Source organism: Canis lupus, chromosome 30 (assembly GCF_003254725.2).
Source record: "Canis lupus dingo isolate Sandy chromosome 30, ASM325472v2, whole genome shotgun sequence".
NCBI classification, from domain to species: Eukaryota; Metazoa; Chordata; class Mammalia; order Carnivora; family Canidae; genus Canis; species Canis lupus.
Genome location: NC_064272.1, coordinates 26,624,084 through 26,635,768, shown reverse-complemented (window position 1 = coordinate 26,635,768; position 11,685 = coordinate 26,624,084). Strand labels below are relative to the sequence as shown.

Genomic DNA, 11,685 nt, shown 5'->3' with positions numbered 1-11,685 from the left:
CAGAATCTGTTTCATATTTTATTTTTAATTTTTAAAAAAATTTTTAAAAAGATTCCATCTATTTATTCATGAGAGAGGCAGAGACTATGCAGAGGAAGAAGCAGGCTCCCTGTGGGGAGCCTGATGTGGGACTCGATCCCAGGACCCCAGGATCACTACCTGAGGCCAAAGGCAGATGCTTAACCACTGAGCCACAAAGGCACCCCTGTTTCATATTTAGTATGTAAAATTTTGTTTGAGAAAAGAATGTCATTGTGAATAGTGAACAACAATCTTTGAAAATTACTGATATAGTCCAACGCATTAAAGTTTGAATCATGGCTGAGCAAACTGAAGTTCCATCAGAAAGATTAAATGCCTAAACTAAGGACTCACAATTGTTGGATTAAATGAATTTCAGCAAACATGTAGTAGGTATTTACTGTAGGGCTGGATAAGGAGAGAGAGACCAAGGAACGTGATCTTTGACCACAATGGTTGCAAGACATAGTAAGGAAAGAGGAATATAATTAACTATACATGTAAATATTCTGAAATAAAAGTTTTATGGGAGCCCAGTGATGGATAAAAAAATGGTAGGTAACACAGTGCTAACTCTGGGTTAGGCACTCTGCTTGATTCTATCTATCTATCTATCTATCTATCTATCTATCTACCTACCTACCTACCTACCTACCTACCTATCTTTATGAATTAGGAATAATTTCTCCTATTTTACATATAAGTAAACCAAGATTTGGAGATTTAGGAGAGGTATGTCTTCACATAATTAGTAGGTGACAGAAATTGAGATTCCAACAGATACAGTCTGACTCCAGAGCTCATATCTTAACCTACTAGGGAAATCTAAGAATATTTCAACCAGGGATAGTTTTTGAACTGGCCCTAAAATGATAAGGATTTTTCTAAGTTAGTGGGAAAGGAGCATGGATAAGGAAAACATCCCAGGCAGAGTGCCCTGTATAGACACAGTATATAGTCTACTAAAATGGCAAAAATGTAGAAGGGGGGCACATTTTGAAGAACCTTTGTAATTTGTTTGTAACCACTAGGCAATGATGGGATGGGAAACAGCATGGGATACAAAGAGGGTTGAAGTTAGTATCTGCCACGTCCCATCTATGTGACACTAAACAAATGACTTAATTTCTCTGTGTGTCAGTTTCCTCCTGTCTAAAATGGGAGCACAAATACCTCACTATGATGAAGATTAAATGAGGTAATGTACACAGGGCATTTAGCATGGTGCCTTTTACATGGTAAGTATTCAATCTGTGGTAGCTAATTATTTTGATGAACTCCCAAACTTATGGCTAATAAGGCAAGCTAATATTTTGAGCACCTGTAGGTATCAGACTTTGTACCATGCACTTCACATGCATTATTTAATCTTTACAACAATAGCTCTGTTAAGTAGGTGTTATTATCTCCCTGGTTTATGAAAGATGGTACTAAAGATTCCAGTGCTGATTCCATTGTCTGATTCCAGAGTTCTTAATTCTATAGTGTTTTACTGTCTCCCTTTATACTATACTGCTTAGAAGTTTTATCAAGATTTGATGTAGGTAGGAGGGTGATACCATGGTTCATTGGTGAGAGAGATGTTTAGAATTAGTGGCCTTTGTAACAACCTTTTCAAGTTATATCACAGAATTGATAGCTAAACTTGGGTATTATACCTTTTCAAGGGCTTATAACCTCTTGCTTGAGATACATACTTTCACTTTATGCTTACTCTTCTACCATCTATTCCATGAACATATTTTATTTTTTCCATATCTTGTGAAAAGCTGTATAAATCAGCTTTTCCTATATCACAATCTCCCTCAATAGTTAGTAACTTAGGGCAGCCCGGGTGGCTCAGTGGTTTAGCGCCGCCTTCAGCCCAGGGCGTGATCCTGGAGACCCGGGATCGAGTCCCACGTCGAGCTCCCTGCATGGAGCCTGCTTCTCCCTCTGCCTGTGTCTCTGCCTCTCTCTCTTTAAAAGAAAAAAAAAAAAAAGTTAGTAACTTAAACTGCTGTCATTTATTTAGTTCACAATTCTGTGGATTAGCAAATTGGACTGGGCTCAGTGAGGTGATTCTTCTTTGGGTCTTGGCTAAGCTAACTTTTGTGCTTGAAGTCAGCAGCCAGATCTGCTGGGGCTCTTTAGCTGGATGGTCTGGTACAGTGTTCATTCAGCTGGATAATTCATTTCAGCTCCTTCCATCTCTCAATTTCTAGGATTCTAGTTTGGACTTGTTCTTATGGTGGCCGAAGAGTCCTAAGAACTATAAGAGAAAGGACAAACTCCAATGTGAAAACACTTTTTAAGTTTCTGCATTTGCCATGTTTGCTATTTGTCTCATTGGCCAACGCAAGTCCCATATCCAAACCCTGAGATAGTGTGGGAGGAGACAAGGCACATGAAAAATTTGAGTGCATTATTGTAACAGTCTACCACCCAGGCTTTATAGTTGGTCACAGTCCCTCCACAGAATAACTATATTGGCATCGGCTTGGAAGGATGGTAGAGGAGGGCATCTCCTGTGAAGCAGCTCTGAGTATCTAGCTTACTTGGGAGCAATTAGGCATCCTTTGGGTGTGACCATGGTACCAGATGGTACCAGAAGGTTACATGACATGCCAGGGACCATATACTCCCAAGTTTTCCCTTTCATATCCCCATGCCCAGCTTTTTAATCTGAAGGAGGCAGTGGTCAAAGATAGCATTCTAATAGCTGGTGAGGGCTGAGCTATGGAATGACTGGTTTATTTTTATCTTCTACCTTCACTATGCTCCCAGGCTGGCATGGCCTGGAGATTAAATGGCTGTTGCATCCATTAGAATTTATTTTTTATTTATTTATTTTTTAAGATTTATTTATTTATTCAGTCAGAGAGAGCGAGAGAGAGGCAGAGACACAGGCAGAGGGAGAAGCAGGCTCCATGCAGGAAGCTCGATGTGGGACTCGATCCCGGGTCACCAGGATCACACCCCGGGCTGCAGGCGGCGCTAAACCGCTGCGCCACCAGGGCTGCCCTATCCATTAGAATTTATAAAGTCTTTAAAATACCTTGGTAAAGGCATTTGCAGGCCTCTCTAATCACTATCATTCCAAAGAGCCTCTAACTTGATCTTACTTATCCTTGAAATCAGATCATGGTGGTATCATTACACAAACTTTCTGGGCTAATACGCTTTAGGCTTAAACATTCAATTTGGTTACCATATCAGTGATTTTCCATAGTTTATTTCATGAAGAAAAAAAGTGCTGTAGGGTATCTGAAGACCTTGGTATCTGGTATCAAGCTGGACGCACATAATGTTAGAACCCATTGCTCAATTTGGGTTGTCCTGGGAAATTACAATGAATAGTCTGGTGGAAACAATTTTTTAAAAAGTACTTCTTTCCCTCCTGTAATTTCAATATAAATGATGGCATAATAATACAACCCACTAAAACAGGAAAAATTCTTTTCCTCTTTGTAAGTATCTTAAGAAATCATATCGTGATACTTTGTGCTCTGAAACTTGAGGCTTGGAGCAAAAGATTCCAAGGGAATGAGATGATGAAGACCATCAGGGTTCAGCCTTGCTTACTGCCACTGTTGCTGTATGTAATCCAGTTCTGGATTTTGGCCTGCTGTGACTCCAGTTTTGGTTCCACAGGCCTTGTGTGGAGAGGCCTCTTTTGTATATGTGGTTTTCCTTCACTTTCCACATATAGTGGGTTTGAGGATTGAGGGTTTAAAGATTCCAGGATTCAATTCCCTAGGGACATGCTGTTGACATTAGACCATCAATTTCATTCATTCCCATAAGCATTTGTGGAGCTCCTTCTAGGCCAGAGTATGTGCCTGACTGTATGTACAACAGCCCTGACCTCTAAGACTTTAGAATCTGGTGGGAGTCAGCGAAAGAGGCAGGCCTGTGGGCTAACAGAATTCCAAGGAGATAAAGACATTAAAAAGTACCTAAAGAGAGGGATTAATTCTTGTGTGGGACAGGAGACCAGAGAGTTGATGCTTAAGTGATGTTTTAGAAAATGAACATTGTGGGACATTCCACCTGACTTGTTGAAAATTGAGGTTTAGAAAGCTTGACTGGACTACTATGTCTGGAGAGATGATCTAGATAATCTAATTTGTAAACGTCATGAATATGCTTGACAAAATATTTAAACTATCTGAATATACTTAATAAAATGTCCACTATATCATAATTTTAAAATAAGAGAAAGAGCATACAGGAAAGTAGGGGGAATTTCTCCAATGTTAAGAATGGAAGAACAGGAGTCCAAAGAGGTAACTGAGGGGTGAAGTTGCTGCCAACTTTATCACCAACCGCCAGTAAATTTCAGGGGATCAGGAGCTCTAGCTTTAGTGGCCATGCCTATGTATAAAGGAAAGAGGCGAAAAAGACTATATAGGGAGTTGGGCCAGTTGGGGACTCCTAAGGGAAGCTGGGACTCATGAAAGATGCATCCTCAGGGAAAAGATGAATTAGAAAAAAACATCCACTCCATGGAGGCAGACAGCAGAGAACCTTGACCAACTCAGACTGACTGTTGATGGTAGAGAACATGGCAATGCGTAAATTTTTACATGGATTTGGGGCCTGAATTCATGGTATTGTCATAGTCCTAATAACCACAAGCTGAGAATTTTAAGCAGACCTGGTAGGCAGGAACACAGATCTCTGGAGGAATCCACATTTAATCCATACTGCAAAGAATTCCTCATAGGAATGAGGACCCAGTGAACATGTACTCAGAAATCATAGAACATGAAGAAACATTGAGTTGAGACCCAGTGGACATGTACTCAGAAATCATAGAACATGAAGAAACATTGAGTACTTTTCATGCATGAGAATTAACAGAGACAACCAGTAACAGCAGTGACCTCACACATTTAACACATTTAATATGCTTAAAGAAATAAAAAAATAAAAGTAAAAATATGAGTAAGGAGCATGAACCTATCAAAAATGACCTGATATGGTCATTTGAACTTGAAAAAATACTGAGTGAATGTCTGGAAATAAAGAAAATAATAGTAAGAAATTAAACATTAAATAAAATAATAGCCCTAACTAAGACAATGCAGAACTCCATCAACAGTTTATTTATTTATCCCTTCTGCAGCAGAAGGGATAAATAAACTGATATGTTCATACAGTGTAATGCTATAATGCAGTGAAGAAGAAAAACTTAAGCTAATGCAACAATGTAGAGACCCCATAGCTATACTGTGAAGCAGAATAAGCCAGATAAAGAGTACCAGTTAGGAAGTTCAAAAACAGGCAAAGTGTATTCATGAGGATTGTGGTCAGAGTAACAACTGTCTCATGCAGAAGAGTATTGATTGAGAAGGGAGATGAAGGGATGCTGGTGGTACATGAATATGTATTCCTGCATGATGTCATCAGAGATGTGTGTTTTCACTGTGATAAATATGTTATACTTCAATATAACACAACAAAAACATCAGTGGCCCTATCTTCCAATTCTTTTGACCCTGAAGACCAGATAAGATACAGCCAAAGAGAAAATTCATGAACTGGAACTGAAGAAAATATACAAAATTCAGCACAGAGAGGCAAAGACACAAAGATGACAGAGACATTAAGAGATATGGAAGCTAGAGTGAGGTCCATGCAGAGCCCTAAAAGGTACAATGGATGAATAATTTCTAAGAAAGACATGAATCCTTTGATTCAGGATGTCTAATGAACTCCAAGGAAGGTTAATAAAAGAAATCCACACCTAAACACATTGTAAAACTATAGGCCAGAGACAAAAGATACTAAAAGTAGTCAGGATGAAAACAGTGATCATCTGCACAGAACTGTCGATTAGACTGTGTAACGTTCCACATCAGTAGACAAAGGATGATACCAGCAGTGCCTTGGGGAAAAAGGAATTCTCAACCTAGAATTAAAAACTAGGGAATGGGAGCAAAATAATAATTTTATAAATCAGGTGAACAAAGCAAAACTGAAGATGACAGATTTTGCTACCAATAGACCCTCACTTAGGGATTTTCTAAATGGTGTACCATTGAAAGAAAAATTGTTACCAAAGGGCTGTAAGAAGTACAAGAAAGAATGAAAGGCAAAGGAAATGTTAAATATTAAGATACATATACAAAAGGGGATTAGTTAGGGATCCCTGGGTGGCGCAGCGGTTTGGCGCCTGCCTTTGGCCCAGGGCGCGATCCTGGAGACCCGGGATCGAATCCCACGTCGGGCTCCTGGTGCAAGGAGCCTGCTTCTCCCTCTGCCTATGTCTCTGCCTCTCTCTCTCTCTCTGTGACTATCATAAATAAATAAGAATTTAAACAAAATTTAAAAAGGGGGATTAGTTGGATACCATCCTTTATATATATATATATATATATATATATATAATAAAATGTGCATTGTAAGAAAGGAGCTAGAATGTCATACGGGACAGAAGCCTTACCGAAGAGCAGAGCACACAGACCAAATTTAGTTGAACTGAAGCTGAACGGAATTCTACTTCTACCTGTTTTAAGGTTATTGTATATCATGAGTTTGGAACTTTTGTTAGATTCTGCTGAATTCCTAAAATTGCCACTGAACCATTGACCTTGTTAGATCAATCGAATCTGCCATATCTGATAATTGTCAATGTTTGCCTTCATGGTAATTGTTGAAAATAGCAACTCCATAATAAGATAGAAACATATTTTATTCTAATAATGCCAGTAAAGCCTAGAGATTAATTAAAAACAGATTTTATTCATTTACATAATTAGGAAATTATTTGCAACATCAGTCCTAATAAACTTGGAGTTGTTTGACAAATGCGGTGATTTGTTCCAGGATAAATATGTATCCTGTGTAGATACTTTTGATATTGATGGAGGGAAGGGATCTTTAAGGAGCATATGATATGAATGCCTGCCCTTTGAAGAGTGTCAAGTGCTATAAAAACCAGAGGCGCATTCATCTCCATCCCCGATCGGTGAGTATAGCACCCTGCAGAGGGTAGAGATGGTGGTTGCTGGTAGCCACAGCTGATAATTCAAGAATCCAGTTTCTTGGCATTCTGCTATCACTGTTGGAATGATAGACTGCTGGTTTCAAACCTTGACCTCAATTTTCTAGTTCTTTCACGACCCCACTGATCCCTCCCATCCTCAACAGTCCTTTGGTGGCATTTCATTCCTTAGTGAATATTTTAACCTAAATAAAAATTTCATCTTTTCCACTTTTAAGAGACAGCTCAGATCTTACTTCTTTGTAAATTCTGCCCTGAATTCCCTGGCAGGACTAACTATACCCTCCTCCATGCTCCCCTGCTACTCATATCTCTTGATAGCAATTATTTGTTTGTAAGTGGCCAGAGAACTCCTGGATGGCAGAGGCTGTGTGGGCTTCTCATTTCTCCATGTCTAGTGAGCGGGCATATAACTGCTTGTTACTTTGAAATGCGATTTTATTTCTGTTTGAACAGAAGGGTGGTTTATGTGAGGCTGCACCTGATGAAGACGATGATGAAGAATTCTGTTTCTGCAGTGCTTTATGTCTTCAAAAGCAGTTCCAGCGACCTAATCTTATTGCATCTGCCCCCATTAGGTAGTTAGAGCAAATTTTTGAACTCTTGTTTGACAGATAAAAAGCCCAGGGAGAGAAAGTTTAAATGGCTCACACCAGGTCCTGCAGTTCGTGCGGAGGGTGAGCCAAAGGAGAGGGTTGCAGACGGGAAATAATAAGGAACAAGGTTTCTACTCCTTAGAGAAATCACTTCATTAATTTTCTCTCCATTTAAATCCAGCTCCGCCTTCTCCCGTCCTTCTCTTCACAGGATCAGAAAAGCAGCCTTTTGATAGAAAGAAGACACACCACAGAGATGCTGAATGTGTGCTGACCCTCACGTGGGGACCGTTTTCCTGTGGAAGCAGCAATAATCATAATCATAATGCTTGCTTGAACTTGGCACTTCTCTTCAGTGTAGAGCCTGAAATTACCCGCTGATGCCTTTGGCGTGGCAGTGGGCTGCTTGAACAGAGGAGAGGCTGGGGACAGCAAAGTGTGTTATTGTGGAGAAATTCTCGAAGCTCTCAGGGTTGTGAATGACTTTGGTGAATAAGCCAACCTGGGGCAATTCAATAGGCAGGGTGTTAAGTAGGAAGCTGTGTCATTGTTTCTATAGAAGGGGTAGGCTGGAGATCTCTCAGGGGCTGTGTTGTGTTCAGGCCACTGGGCAGAAAGGCCCATAGGAGGACCATGCCAAAGCTTTAGACGTAAACAAACAAAACCCTACTTCTCAGGGACCCCAGGAATGACAGAAACCTAGTTTCATAGAGGATTGGGAGCATTGATAAAAATGAATAACTCTTTGCCTTCTTTCCCCATAAACAATGTCACACACAAACATGAGGATTCTCAGGTGTCGATTTTCTTTGGTGTAAATGTAACCCATTTCTATGGTGATCTCCATTATGGAGTAATGCAGTGTTTTCTCCCATGCAAAAAAAAGAGAAATAATGAGAATTTAGGAGACTTGAAGGGAACTCTTCTTCGTTGTATTTTTTTTTTTTTTTTGACAACTGATAGGATACACACAACATAGACCTCCCTGACCTCAGCCAGGTGCCATTTTCTCCCCCTGCACTAACCAGCTATATAACTGAGATATAATTGACATATGGTTTAAGTTCAAGGTCTGCAGTATGTTGATTTGATACACTCATATATTGAATAAGGTGTCAATTTAAACTTGCGGCCTTTTGTCTTTCAGTTGTACTGGAGTTATGTTAAAACTGGATGGTCAGATCCAAGTGGTGGGGGAATGCATTTCAGGAGCCTGACTTTAAGCAGGGTTCCCGATCTCCATGGTACATGAAATACTGATGCTGTCTGCCATCCCTGTTCTGATTGATCTGGGGGTGGGGGCTTTTCACAGTCCCCACAATGCAGCCTGTGTAGAAACCCCTGGACTGTCCCCCTGCTCAGGGGTCCCAAATTATAGCAATCACCATTGGGGCATGTGAGCACTCTCCTTGGGTGAGACAATATTAAGCTTGACTAAAGGAGTGATGGTTGAATCTACCCATGAGTTTTGCCTCCAAACTCCCACTAGCTCAGTAGACAGGTGGGCAGGCTTCTGTCCTAACCAGGAGTAGACAACACACTCCCGAGGGAGCTGTTTGGGACCCCAGCCAGCTGTTGGGTTTTTCTCCCTGATCTAGCCCTGACCTCCAGTTCTCTGACCAACTGCTCCACTTTTTCCTGGTGCTTGACCTCATCCTTGGCCCCAAATTCCTATTCTAGATGCATTTTTACATTGCCTACTTGACTCCAAATTACCCACAAAGAAGCAGCAAAGAAGGAAGAAAGGAAGGAAGACTCTTTGTATTGATTAGGTGACAGGACAAAGAGATGAATCTGACCAGTGCCTATCCCCCAGGAGCTCACAATCTAATTAGAGGAGACAGCATGACAGCAAGGGTGCCACAAAATGTTTCAGGGGCTGTACTCACACTGCGCAGTTGGTGTAGGAAGAACGGAGGGAAACATCAGTTCTGTGGTAGGGAAGGGGACTTAGGGAAAAGGTGGAAAGTTTCACGTAGGAGATGACTACATAAATGGGGCAGAGAAAAGGGGGTGGATGAATAAGACAGCCTAGCATGCTCATGCTCACACTCATGCTCATACTCATGTTCATGCTCATGCTCATGCAGTCCTTCTATATTCATGGGGTATGGAGATTAGGGTGGGGGGCAGTAAGAGATGAGGCAGGAGAGATGGACAGGGACTGGGCTGTGGGCACCTGGTAGGCCAGGCTAGGAAGTATGGACCAAAGCCAGGGGACTGTCCCAAGGGTAAGGCTGGTCGGCCGGCCTCAAGGAGGCACCAGAGTTCAAGTCATGGTGTCTAAAGGGGGATGGCATACTTGGGTTTGATTTAGGCTGCGTTGGTATCACCGGGCCACAGAATGTCCTTAGTGGTATTCGAGGCTAGATGTTGGTGACCTGTTCATTTGGAGTAGGACTTTAGGCAGTTGTAGGAACAAGATGCAGGATTCACCTACGTACACAAGAGGGTCAGCCAAAACAGGCCAAATGTGAGAGTCACAGGAAAATGGGCTGGAATTCATGGGAGGAGCAGCCCAGTTGTGTGGACTAGGCCAGTCCAGCTAGAGTAGCGGAAGTGTGAATTTCCAGCTCTCCAAGGGATCAGCCTGTACCCCTGTCCTGTTACCTAAAAGTCATTTTGTGAGGCTTCCAAGGGCTGTATTTTCAGAATGGTTTATGAGAAATCTGATCATCTAATCTGCCCAATCCTCAGATTCTTTTTCTTTTTTGTCTACCAAATACACACATTGCAGTACATTTCCTGCTAATTTCAAAGAGCTGCTGATGGGTTTCTCTTCCCTTAGTCATCTGGAAGGCTGAAAGATTTTAAATTGTATTGCTACCACACTATTGTGAAGAAATGTATTAAATAAAACTCTTCTACCCACTGAGACTGTGCTCAAGACCCTTTGCCATAGCCTGGGATCCAGTCCCCAGTCCAGGTCCACCGTTTTGTTACCCACCTGACTGTGAAGAGTCTGAGCCAAAGGACAAAACATGGCCTTAGGCATTGCCCAGGCACTAGTGACATCCTTGTTGATTTGCTCACTCATTGGCAAGGGTGACTCCTATTGTTGTTGCTCTGAAAAGGTGAGTTGAATTCATCTGCTGGATGAAGGATGGCACCATCTCTGGGGTCAAGCAGGGTTCAGAGTGCAGAGACTTCTCCGAAATGAGGCTGTCTGGGGTGTGGTGTCTGGAAGGATGGGAGCCAAAGGAGTGTCAGAGACCTGGTGTCGGATTAAGTGAACCCAGCCTCAGGATTAGGTGAACTTGTTAGAAGAGCTGGCTGCCTTTCCATCTCTCTCTCAGGAGCTTTTTTATCTCCTTAAGCTCAAGTAGGAGCTGAAAGTGTGGACAGCTAGTGGGCCTGGGGGAATGTGTGGCTTAGGGAGGGGTTTACCACTGGTTCTCTGTACCCCACTCTCCTCCTTGACACCACATCTTCTCATTCCCTAAGACACAGTTTTCTAAGAAAGCCAAAGAAGCAAATTAACATGAAAAAGAGAATTATAAGTATTCTGCTGGGTTCTTTATATACATGATCCATAAAAAACTTGCAAAAGAATCAATTTTCTTATTTCTAGATAGGCACACCAAGACTTAGAGATGAAGTCATCCAATCTGGGACACGTTTAAGAGTAAAAGGGGTGCTAAAAATACTTACAATTACACACACGTATATATTTTAAAGTATTTACTGTCTGAGAAACTTGTTCTATTGTATTTTAGACTTATAAAATAATTCCATTTAAAAACTTATTAAGGATAAGATGCTTTCTAAAAAAAAGTTGACAGATACGAACTGGGTTATCTCTGACATTCAGTGACTTTTCCAAGGTCACATGGCTAGTTAGTGACAAAGCCAGGCTTCCAAGCCAATCTCTTTTCATGATTTCATATTGGTTAATTTTAGGGGAGAAGGGTGCCAGATATCCCCTAAATGTTCCAGAAGGGTTTTTTTTTTAATTTTTATTTTTATTATTATTTTTTTTTTCCCCAGACTCATGCATGCCTCTTTCCACTTGGGAGTTGGATTTGTCTGCCAGCCCATTTCCTTCCCACCTCATCTCTTTCCATTGTGGCTTCCCTG

General features: G+C 41.2%; 1 long non-coding RNA gene across 1 annotated transcript; it reads left to right on the top strand.

The window, feature by feature from the left end:
• Nucleotides 1-1,517: 1,517 nt before the first annotated feature.
• On the top strand, nt 1,518-8,598 carry LOC112675452 (uncharacterized). The gene is made up of 4 exons (XR_003145885.2): nt 1,518-1,561; nt 6,835-6,976; nt 7,469-7,590; nt 7,820-8,598. It is a non-coding gene; the product is annotated as an uncharacterized LOC112675452 (long non-coding RNA).
• Nucleotides 8,599-11,685: the final 3,087 nt, after the last annotated feature.